Here is an 11,595-nt window from a genome sequence, read left to right as displayed (position 1 = left end):
AACTCACCTGACGCTTCATATTTTGCGGTTTTGGTCTCTCCCCAGGGACACCTTCCAATAGCTGAATCCGATTCAGCCTAAAATCCTTCTCTTATTTCTTTCTTTTCTTTTCCATTGCTCACTATTTTTCTGTGGACTCTCATCCACGATCCAGGGTCTACTACGCCACTGAGTGGCAATTGTTTTACCCTGCCTAACGTGGAAAGCAGACCCACACACTAAAAAGCCTCATCTTTTCTATCATCTCTTCTTCTTACCATTCCTATATAGGTGCACTCTCATTGGTAGATAGCCTCTCTACTATCATACCACGCTGCTAATGCCCGATCTTGTCCGATCTTGGAAGCCAAACAGCGTCGGGCCGGGTCAGTACCTTGAGAGGAGACTCCCTGGGAATACCCGGTGTTGTAGAGTAGGGACTATTCCCCTTCTTTTGAAGGGTGGACACCAACAGCAGTATCACCACTATTTGTTCTTTCTAACATTTTCTTTACCCTTACCAGCGTTCAGGTCACGCCAACATAGACATTTTCAATTTGTGTAAAAATGGATTAACGGGTTGTGGCCGGAGAGGCTCCAGCCACGCGGAAAATGGCCGCCGCGGCACTAAAGGGGTTAACCCCTAGTGCCCGGCGCCATTTTAAATACAATGGGCGCTTGGCGCCAGATTTGAAAAATGTAAAAAGGAAATGTATGTACTTTTAAAATGTGCCGTGGTCCCGGACCTCTCCAGAGACCACGGCAGGGAGGGCAGCCCCCGGCGCGCTCAGCAGAGTGTGCGCGCCGGGGGAGAGGGCAGCCGCTGACCGCCGGAGTCCGGGAGCTCCGCTCCCAGCAGCGGTCGGTGCAGCCCCGGTCGCACTGGAGTGTGCGCGCCGGGGAGAAGGGAGAGCCGGCGCCTCAGCCCAGCATGGGTGGCCAGCGGCAGCAGCCGGGACGGACGTCCCGGGCTGCTGGCCGGCAAGGGGGGGGTGCGCCGCAGCCCGGCTCCCCGCCGGACGCTGCGGCGAGGGCACCTGAAATCAGCGCCGCATACAGGGGACCGGGCTAGCCGGCTCCCTGCGCGGCGAGGCCACCACAGGCGCCGCTCATGGGGGACCGGGCTAGCCGGCTCCCTAGCGGCGGGGGTGAGCAGGATGATGAGCGCTGGGGTCCGGGAGCTACACTCCCGGCACCTCGGCGCTGCAATAGAGCCAGAGTCTCGGCGGCCGGGACAAGTGTCCCGGGCCACCGGGCTTCGGTACAGGGGGGTGCGCCGCTGCGTGCGGCGAGGCCACAAAGTTAGTGCCACACTGGGGGGACAGGGAGAGCCAGCTCCCTGGACCCCAGTGGCAGGCAGGCAGGCTGGAGGGTGGGGGAAGCCAGCCCCATACCTCCAGCACTGAGAGAGCCCTAGCAGCCAGGCTGCAGGGCTAGGGGAGCCAGCACAGACAGGGTCCTAGCAGCCAGGCTGCAGGACTAGGACACAGTATTCCACAAACCAGACATTGTGTAAAAAATAATAGAAAGTACAGTGTGTTGTAAGGCACTGCAGTGCCTAGGTATGTGGAGCCTGTGCAGGCTCAGAGTGTATTTAAATGTATAACATGTACAGTGTGATTTAAATGTAATGTATTTAAAGGTAAATTGCACTTACTTGGTTGTGTGTCCCAGGAGGGGGGAATCCATGGCTGTGCAGGCTGATGGATTCTCCCAGACCTTTTCCCCAAAAACGGAATGCTTTCCCATCCAGCCTCACACTTCCAAGGGGCACAGGGAGAAAGAGAAGCAGCTCGGCTATGAAACAAGCTGAGTGGTTTCTTGGAGCTCCATGGAGGTCACCCGCAGTGGCCAAGAAACCTGGACCGGGGAGCCAGGCTGCCCAGCTCTGGAGCCCAAATCCAGGCTGCAGGCAGTGAGCTGGGTCCCGGGCAGGTTTCTGGAAGTCAGATTTAGGAGGGAAAACTTCCCCCAGCCAGACTGCACGGCACCGGGGCGTATCCTGATCCTCCAAGATGGGAGAGTCAAAGGAGACCGACCACTCCCCACTGTCCATAAGGAACAATGTTAGATGTGCATGTGACCAAGGCATGCACAGCTCATGGGTAAACATTGATTGGTTGTGCACCACAGGGCGGGCTTACCCCCTGTGGTAAGAGGTCTTGGAGAGGGATAAAAGGAGGGCAGTTGGCCCATAGGATTGTGTATTGTAACATCTTATTCTGCTGAAAACATCTGATTGTATGCTGTTGCCCCTAGCAATAGGGAGGAGCCTTTTTAAAGGTTATTTATCATTGAGCAAATAAACATCATTGCCTCAAGAAGACTGCTTCATCTTGTGACCAACAGGGTTTGGCCAAACCTAGCTCCGTTCTCCGGCTGTCCAGGGAAGCACTTAACGTCTCCAAGCTCCGCCTTCCGCCAGCTACCAGTAGAGGCCTAGCAAGTGGCTAGTGGGGATTCGTCAGCACCACACAGCTGTGGTAAGGCAGTGCGCCGGCACATACAGAGCAGAACCGTGGTTCCAAACGCCACGGCAGGTTAGGAGTTTGGTGGTGGCAGCGAGAACCCGCCCACAGCGCAGTGGGTGGAGTCAGTAACAGGCAGTTACTGACGGTAAGCGGGAATCCCCTATGTGGTCAGGCCTCGTGCGGCTTGACCTTCCATTCTGTGCGCAGCCAACGGGACGCGAAAGCGGCGAGTGCTTTCGTACGGTACCGTCCTGTCACACGGGTGAATAGCTAACTGCTTGGTATTAACCCAATCTAAGTGGTCCTCTAAGACACAATACTGACCCCCTTGGTTGGTCTCATTAATACAGAATATCTGTACTGGTCAGGAGAAACGGGTGTCAGACTATCAGGTGTCTGCAGCCTTTCTAATCCTTCTCGTGTGATTAAACAGACCAGAACATTTTAATATTTTCTCACATCTTTCTTATGTTCACACTTTTCTTTGGATCGCAGAGGGGTAACTTTTTAATTTTAATTTTGATTAATAAACATACGTTTTAATTTTCCTTTCATAATTGAATGATAATTCTTCTTTTCATAAGAGTGCGCCCACACAAGAGCTTTCTCTCTCTCCCCTTGTCGGTAGGATGTAAAAATGTAAAGAGTGAGGGACACAGTAAGATCGATAGCATATGTATGAACAATTCGGAAGTCAAAATTACTGACTTCATCACTTGCCACACGAAAAATGTGATTTACGCAATCAAATGTACTTGTTCCTTATTTTACATTGGCAGAACGACCAGAGACCTGAACGTTAGAATGGGGGAACATGTGCGAAATATTAAAAAAGGGCGTAGAGACCCATTCCCTTTCAGCACACTTCAAAAAGGTCCATAACTGTTCAGTTTCCAATATCGCCGCTTTCTATGGAATCAAACATATCAAAAAGAATATCAGACATAGAGATTCAATGACTCAACTTGCAAAAGCAGAGATGAATGCGATCTTCACCTATGACACGTTGAGTCCTAAAGGACTCAACAGTGACTTTGAGTTGACGTGGTTCCTGTAATTTCTGTTATTCTATCTCTACTTCATCTCTTTAAATTTCATAAATTTGGGGTCCAGCCAAACAGGGCTCACTTGCATTTTTTCCTTTGGGTTGCGCAAAACATTGTGTCTTTTGCTGCAATGCCAAAGGTTTTCCAGGAATTGTACTGACGTTCAAAATTAGAATAGAAGTTCATTTACTTCTTAATTTAAAAACTACATTCGATATAGAAAATGATCCATAATGGAATAATAATGGAGTAACAGCAGATTGGTTTTTACATTAAGTTAAAGTTACAACCCTCTATCTAAAAAATTGAAGTATATGACTGGACAGGGACCCAGGATCATTGACATCATAGTGGATATGACATCATGTTATATATGTAAAAATATTAAAACCTTATATGCATCTGAGGAGAGAATAAGTCATGATTCATTACAGTTCTGATATTTTTTATAAAGATTTCGATTTCTCCTACTGAGGAAACTAACTTCGTGGAACTACAAGTCCCATAATTCCCGGCTGTTCACCGGATGCAGCCTTATGAATGACGCTATCCTTAGATGTATAGATCACCACAAAATAGTTATTTTACCCTGGTTGTTACTAAATGTTGGAATGATTTACGTTATATTCTAATCACAACGTTATTTTGTTTGTTATTAAGAAATTTGATCATGACTGAGTGCACGGTCAGAAACTACAGGCCCCACAATGACCGGCATACTCCGTAGTGATGAGCGGGTTCGGTTTCTCGGAAACCGAACCCCCCTGAACTTCAGCCTTTTTACACGGGTCCGAGGCAGGTTCGAACCTTCCCGCCTTGCTCGGCTAACCCGAGCGCGCCCGAACGTCATCATCCCGCTGTCGGATTCTCGCGAGGCTCGGATTCTATCGCGAGACTCGGATTCTATATAAGGAGCCGCGCGTCGCCGCCATTTTCACACGTGCATTGAGATTGATAGGGAGAGGACGTGGCTGGCGTCCTCTCCGTTTATAGAGAAGAGAGTAGAGAGTTAGAGACACTATTTACTAATTTTGGGGAGCATATTAGGACTGGAGTACTACTACTTGCTGATAGTGTGACCAGTGACCATTGACCACCAGTTTAATTAATCCGTTCTCTGCCTGAAAAAAAACGATACACAGTGTGACACAGTCACATACCATATCTGTGCTCAGCCTCAGTGTGCTGCATCATCATATGTAATACTGTATATCTGACTGTGCTGAGTGCTCACTGCTCACACAGCTTAATTGTGGGGGAGACTGGGGAGCAGTTAGAGCAGGAGTACATAAATAATATATTTTAAGTGCAGTGCACACTTTTGCTGCCAGAGTGCCACACTGCCAGTGTGACTGACCAGTGACCACACTGACCACCAGTATATTGTGATTGTCTGCTTAGGACGGAGTACTACTTGCTGATAGTGTGACCAGTGACCACCAGTTTAATTAATCTGTTCTCTGCCTGAAAAAAAAAACAACGATACACAGTGTGACACAGTCACATACCATATCTGTGCTCAGCCCAGTGTGCTGCATCATATGTAATACTGTATATCATTATCTGACTGTGCTGAGTGCTCACTGCTCACACAGCTTAATTGTGGGGGAGACTGGGGAGCAGTTATAGCAGGAGTACATATTTTAAGTACAGTGCACACTTTTGCTGCCAGAGTGCCACTGCCAGTGTGACTGACCACTGACCACCAGTATATTGTGATTGTCTGCTGACCACCAGTATATTGTGATTGTCTGCCTGAAAAAGTTAAACACTCGTCGTGTGGTGTTTTTATAAACGCATTCTGCAGACAGTGTCCAGCAGGTCCGTCATTACATAATATATATACCTGTCCGGCTGCAGTACTAGTGTGATATATATATATATATTTTAATTTTATCTCATTATCATCCAGTCTATATTAGCAGCAGACACAGTACGGTAGTCCACGGCTGTAGCTACCTCTGTGTCGGCAGTCGCTGGTCCATCCATAATTGTATACCACCTACCCGTGGTTTTTTTTTCTATCTTCTTGATACTAGTAGCTTACTTTAGGAGTCTGCAGTGCTGACAGACAGTGTCCAGCAGGTCCGTCATTACATAATATATATACCTGTCCGGCTGCAGTACTAGTGTGATATATATATATATTTTTTATTTTTATCTCATTATCATCCAGTCTATATTAGCAGCAGACACAGTACGGTAGTCCACGGCTGTAGCTACCTCTGTGTCGGCAGTCGCTGGTCCATCCATAATTGTATACCACCTACCCGTGGTTTTTTTTTCTATCTTCTTGATACTAGTAGCTTACTTTAGGAGTCTGCAGTGCTGACAGACAGTGTCCAGCAGGTCCGTCATTACATAATATATATATATACCTGTCCGGCTGCAGTACTAGTGTGATATATATATATATTTTATTTTTATCTCATTATCATCCAGTCTATATTAGCAGCAGACACAGTACGGTAGTCCACGGCTGTAGCTACCTCTGTGTCGGCAGTCGCTGGTCCATCCATAATTGTATACCACCTACCCGTGGTTTTTTTTTTCTATCTTCTTGATACAAGTAGCTTACTTTAGGAGTCTGCAGTGCTGACAGACAGTGTCCAGCAGGTCCGTCATTACATAATATATATATACCTGTCCGGCTGCAGTACTAGTGTGATATATATATATATTTTATTTTTATCTCATTATCATCCAGTCTATATTAGCAGCAGACACAGTACTGTAGTCCACGGCTGTAGCTACCTCTGTGTCGGCAGTCGCTGGTCCATCCATAATTGTATACCACCTACCCGTGTTTTTTTTTTCTATCTTCTTGATACTAGTAGCTTACTTTAGGAGTCTGCAGTGCTGACAGACAGTGTCCAGCAGGTCCGTCATTACATAATATATATATACCTGTCCGGCTGCAGTACTAGTGTGATATATATATATATTTTATTTTTATCTCATTATCATCCAGTCTATATTAGCAGCAGACACAGTACTGTAGTCCACGGCTGTAGCTACCTCTGTGTCGGCAGTCGCTGGTCCATCCATAATTGTATACCACCTACCCATGGTTTTTTTTTCTATCTTCTTGATACTAGTAGCTTACTTTAGGAGTCTGCAGTGCTGACAGACAGTGTCCAGCAGGTCCGTCATTACATAATATATATATACCTGTCCGGCTGCAGTACTAGTGTGATATATATATATATATTTTATTTTTATCTCATTATCATCCAGTCTATATTAGCAGCAGACACAGTACGGTAGTCCACGGCTGTAGCTACCTCTGTGTCGGCAGTCGCTCGTCCATCCATAAGTATACTAGTATCCATCCATCTCCATTGTTTACCTGAGGTGCCTTTTAGTTGTGCCTATTAAAATATGGAGAACAAAAATGTTGAGGTTCCAAAAATAGGGAAAGATCAAGATCGACTTCCACCTCGTGCTGAAGCTGCTGCCACTAGTCATGGCCGAGACGATGAAATTCCATCAACGTCGTCTGCCAAGGCCGATGCCCAATGTCATAGTACAGAGCATGTAAAATCCAAAACACAAAAGATCAGTAAAAAAAGGACTCAAAAATCTAAAATAAAATTGTCGGAGGAGAAGCGTAAACTTGCCAATATGCCATTTACCACACGGAGTGGCAAGGAACGGCTGAGGCCCTGGCCTATGTTCATGGCTAGTGGTTCAGCTTCACATGAGGATGGAAGCACTCAGCCTCTCGCTAGAAAAATGAAAAGACACAAGCTGGCAAAAGCACAGCAAAGAACTGTGCGTTCTTCGAAATCCCAAATCCACAAGGAGAGTCCAATTGTGTCGGTTGCGATGCCTGACCTTCCCAACACTGGACGTGAAGAGCATGCGCCTTCCACCATTTGCACGCCCCCTGCAAGTGCTGGAAGGAGCACCCGCAGTCCAGTTCCTGATAGTCAGATTGAAGATGTCAGTGTTGAAGTACACCAGGATGAGGAGGATATGGGTGTTGCGGACGCTGGGGAGGAAATTGACAAGGAGGATTCTGATGGTGAGGTGGTTTGTTTAAGTCAGGCACCCGGGGAGACACCTGTTGTCCGTGGGAGGAATATGGCCATTGACATGCCTGGTGAAAATACCTAAAAAATCAGCTCTTCGGTGTGGAAGTATTTCAACAGAAATGCGTACAACATTTGTCAAGCTGTGTGTTGCCTTTGTCAAGCTGTAATAAGTAGGGGTAAGGACGTTAACCACCTCGGAACATCCTCCCTTATACGTCACCTGCAGCGCATTCATAATAAGTCAGTGACAAGTTCAAAAACTTTGGGCGACAGCGGAAGCAGTCCACTGACCAGTAAATCCCTTCCTCTTGTAACCAAGCTCACGCAAACCACCCCACCAACTCCCTCAGTGTCAATTTCCTCCTTCCCCAGGAATGCCAATAGTCCTGCAGGCCATGTCACTGGCAATTCTGACGAGTCCTCTCCTGCCTGGGATTCCTCCGATGCATCCTTGCATGTAACGCCTACTGCTGCTGGCGCTGCTGTTGTTGCTGCTGGGAGTCGATGGTCATCCCAGAGGGGAAGTCGGAAGACCACTTTTACTACTTCCACCAAGCAATTGACTGTCCAACAGTCCTTTGCGAGGAAGATGAAATATCACAGCAGTCATCCTGCTGCAAAGCGGATAACTGAGGCCTTGGCATCCTGGGTGGTGATAAACGTGGTTCCGGTATCCATCATTACTGCAGAGCCAACTAGAGACTTGTTGGAGGTACTGTGTCCCCGGTACCAAATACCATCTAGGTTCCATTTCTCTAGGCAGGCGATACCGAAAATGTACACAGACCTCAGAAAAAGAGTCACCAGTGTCCTAAAAAATGCAGCTGTACCCAATGTCCACTTAACCACGGACATGTGGACAAGTGGAGCAGGGCAGGGTCAGGACTATATGACTGTGACAGCCCACTGGGTAGATGTATGGACTCCCGCCGCAAGAACAGCAGCGGCGGCACCAGTAGCAGCATCTCGCAAACGCCAACTCTTTCCTAGGCAGGCTACGCTTTGTATCACCGGTTTCCAGAATACGCACACAGCTGAAAACCTCTTACGGCAACTGAGGAAGATCATCGCGGAATGGCTTACCCCAATTGGACTCTCCTGTGGATTTGTGGCATCGGACAACGCCAGCAATATTGTGTGTGCATTAAATATGGGCAAATTCCAGCACGTCCCATGTTTTGCACATACCTTGAATTTGGTGGTGCAGAATTATTTAAAAAACGAGAGGGGCGTGCAAGAGATGCTGTCGGTGGCCAGAAGAATTGCGGGACACTTTCGGCGTACAGGCACCATGTACAGAAGACTGGAGCACCACCAAAAACGCCTGAACCTGCCCTGCCATCATCTGAAGCAAGAAGTGGTAACGAGGTGGAATTCAACCCTATATATGCTTCAGAGGTTGGAGGAGCAGCAAAAGGCCATTCAAGCCTATACAATTGAGCACGATATAGGAGGTGGAATGCACCTGTCTCAAGCGCAGTGGAGAATGATTTCAACGTTGTTCAAGGTTCTGCTGCCCTTTGAACTTGCCACACGTGAAGTCAGTTCAGACACTGCCAGCCTGAGTCAGGTCATTCCCCTCATCAGGCTTTTGCAGAAGAAGCTGGAGACATTGAAGGAGGAGCTAACACAGCGATTCCGCTAGGCATGTGGGACTTGTGGATGGAGCCCTTAATTCGCTTAACAAGGATTCACGGGTGGTCAATCTGTTGAAATCAGAGCACTACATTTTGGCCACCGTGCTCGATCCTAGATTTAAAACCTACCTTGGATCTCTCTTTCCGGCAGACACAAGTCTGCTGGGGTTCAAAGACCTGCTGGTGAGAAAATTGTCAAGTCAAGCGGAACGCGACCTGTCAACATCTCCTCCTTCACATTCTCCCGCAACTGGGGGTGCGAGGAAAAGGCTCAGAATTCCGAGCCCACCCGCTGGCGGTGATGCAGGGCAGTCTGGAGCGACTGCTGATGCTGACATCTGGTCCGGACTGAAGGACCTGCCAACGATTACGGACATGTCGTCTACTGGCACTGCATATGATTCTCTCCCCATTGAAAGAATGGTGGAGGATTATATGAGTGACCGCATCCAAGTAGGCACGTCAGACAGTCCGTACTTATACTGGCAGGAAAAAGAGGCAATTTGGAGGCCCTTGCACAAACTGGCTTTATTCTACCTAAGTTGCCCTCCCACAAGTGTGTACTCCGAAAGAGTGTTTAGTGCCGCCGCTCACCTTGTCAGCAATCGGCGTACGAGGTTACTTCCAGAAAATGTGGAGAAGATGATGTTCATTAAAATGAATTATAATCAATTCCTCCGTGGAGCCATTGACCAGCAGCAATTGCCTCCACAAAGTACACAGGGAGCTGAGATGGTGGATTCCAGTGGGGACGAATTGATAATCTGTGAGGAGGGGGATGTACACGGTGATATATCGGAGGATGATGATGAGGTGGACATCTTGCCTCTGTAGAGCCAGTTTGTGCAAGGAGAGATTAATTGCTTCTTTTTTGGTGGGGGTCCAAACCAACCCGTCATTTCAGTCACAGTCGTGTGGCAGACCCTGTCACTGAAATGATGGGTTGGTTAAAGTGTGCATGTCCTGTTTATACAACATAAGGGTGGGTGGTAGGGCCCAAGGACAATTCCATCTTGCACCTCTTTTTTCTTTAATTTTTCTTTGCGTCATGTGCTGTTTGGGGAGTATTTTTTTGAAGGGCCATCCTGCGTGACACTGCAGTGCCACTCCTAGATGGGCCAGGTGTTTGTGTCGGCCACTAGGGTCGCTTAGCTTACTCACACAGCTACCTCATTGCGCCTCTTTTTTTCTTTGCATCATGTGCTGTTTGGGGAGTGTTTTTTGGAAGGGCCATCCTGCGTGACACTGCAGTGCCACTCCTAGATGGGCCAGGTGTTTGTGTCGGCCACTAGGGTCGCTTAGCTTACTCACACAGCTACCTCATTGCGCCTCTTTTTTTCTTTGCGTCATGTGCTGTTTGGGGAGTGTTTTTTGGAAGGGCCAACCTGCGTGACACTGCAGTGCCACTCCTAGATGGGCCAGGTGTTTGTGTCGGCCACTAGGGTCGCTTAGCTTACTCACACAGCTACCTCATTGCGCTTCTTTTTTTCTTTGCGTCATGTGCTGTTTGGGGAGTGTTTTTTGGAAGGGCCATCCTGCGTGACACTGCAGTGCCACTCCTAGATGGGCCAGGTGTTTGTGTCGGCCACTAGGGTCGCTTAGCTTACTCACACAGCTACCTCATTGCGCCTCTTTTTTTCTTTGCGTCATGTGCTGTTTGGGGAGTGTTTTTTGGAAGGGCCATCCTGCGTGACACTGCAGTGCCACTCCTAGAGGGGCCAGGTGTTTGTGTCGGCCACTAGGGTCGCTTAGCTTACTCACACAGCTACCTCATTGCGCCTCTTTTTTTCTTTGCGTCATGTGCTGTTTGGGGAGTGTTTTTTGAAAGGGCCATCCTGCGTGACACTGCAGTGCCACTCCTAGATGGGCCAGGTGTTTGTGTCGGCCACTAGGGTCGCTTAGCTTACTCACACAGCTACCTCATTGCGCCTCTTTTTTTCTTTGCGTCATGTGCTGTTTGGGGAGTGTTTTTTGGAAGGGCCATCCTGCGTGACACTGCAGTGCCACTCCTAGATGGGCCAGGTGTTTGTGTCGGCCACTAGGGTTGCTTAGCTTACTCACACAGCTACCTCATTGCGCCTCTTTTTTTCTTTGCGTCATGTGCTGTTTGGGGAGTGTTTTTTGGAAGGGCCATCCTGCGTGACACTGCAGTGCCACTCCTAGATGGGCCAGGTGTTTGTGTCGGCCACTAGGGTCGCTTAGCTTACTCACACAGCTACCTCATTGCGCCTCTTTTTTTCTTTGCGTCATGTGCTGTTTGGGGAGTGTTTTTTGGAAGGGCCATCCTGCGTGACACTGCAGTGCCACTCCTAGATGGGCCAGGTGTTTGTGTCGGCCACTAGGGTCGCTTAGCTTATTCACACAGCTACCTCATTGCGCCTCTTTTTTTCTTTGCGTCATGTGCTGTTTGGGGAGTGTTTTTTGG

At 48.2% G+C, this 11,595-nt stretch overlaps 1 pseudogene; it reads left to right on the top strand.

Annotated features, from left to right (window-relative positions):
- Nucleotides 1-295: 295 nt before the first annotated feature.
- Nucleotides 296-414, top strand: LOC134947081 (5S ribosomal RNA; annotated as a pseudogene).
- The last annotated feature ends 11,181 nt before the right edge of the window (nt 415-11,595 follow it).

Source organism: Pseudophryne corroboree, chromosome 7 (assembly GCF_028390025.1).
Source record: "Pseudophryne corroboree isolate aPseCor3 chromosome 7, aPseCor3.hap2, whole genome shotgun sequence".
NCBI lineage: Eukaryota > Metazoa > Chordata > Amphibia > Anura > Myobatrachidae > Pseudophryne > Pseudophryne corroboree.
Note: the sequence above shows the minus strand (reverse complement) of the source record. Positions and strands in the feature narration are given on the sequence as shown.